This window comes from Symphodus melops (assembly GCF_947650265.1).
Source record: "Symphodus melops genome assembly, chromosome: 16".
NCBI classification, from domain to species: Eukaryota; Metazoa; Chordata; class Actinopteri; order Labriformes; family Labridae; genus Symphodus; species Symphodus melops.
Window position 1 is genome coordinate 24,408,464 of NC_136706.1, and position 853 is coordinate 24,409,316.

The window sequence follows — 853 nt, forward strand, 5'->3', positions numbered from 1 at the left end:
GTCTGATAACTGCAGACTCTACCTCCTGTAGTTTAGAGACTGTAGGTACCAGCAGGTCTGATAACTGCAGACTCTACCTCCTGTAGTTTAGAGACTGTAGGTACCAGCAGGTCTGATAACTGCAGACTCTACCTCCTGTAGGACATTTAGAGACTGTAGGTACCAGCAGGTCTGATAACTGCAGACTCTACCTCCTGTAGTTTAGAGACTGTAGGTACCAGCAGGTCTGATAACTGCAGACTCTACCTCCTGTAGTTTAGAGACTGTAGGTACCAGCAGGTCTGATAACTGCAGACTCTACCTCCTGTAGTTTAGAGACTGTAGGTACCAGCAGGTCTGATAACTGCAGACTCTACCTCCTGTAGTTTAGAGACTGTAGGTACCAGCAGGTCTGATAACTGCAGACTCTACCTCCTGTAGTTTAGAGACTGTAGGTACCAGCAGGTCTGATAACTGCAGACTCTACCTCCTGTAGTTTAGAGACTGTAGGTACCAGCAGGTCTGATAACTGCAGACTCTACCTCCTGTAGTTTAGAGACTGTAGGTACCAGCAGGTCTGATAACTGCAGACTCTACCTCCTGTAGTTTAGAGACTGTAGGTACCAGCAGGTCTGATAACTGCAGACTCTACCACCTGTAGTTTAGAGACTGTAGGTACCAGCAGGTCTGATAACTGCAGACTCTACCACCTGTAGTCCATGTAGAGAGATAGGATGGTGTCTGACCGTTTAGAGGTTTGTAAGTGAGAAGAAGGATTTTAATTCTATTCTAGATTTTATTGGGAGTAAGTGCAAAGATTTTTATTCCTGTGGGATAATTCCTGCACCAAGCTGTCGACCACAGGAGCAGACAC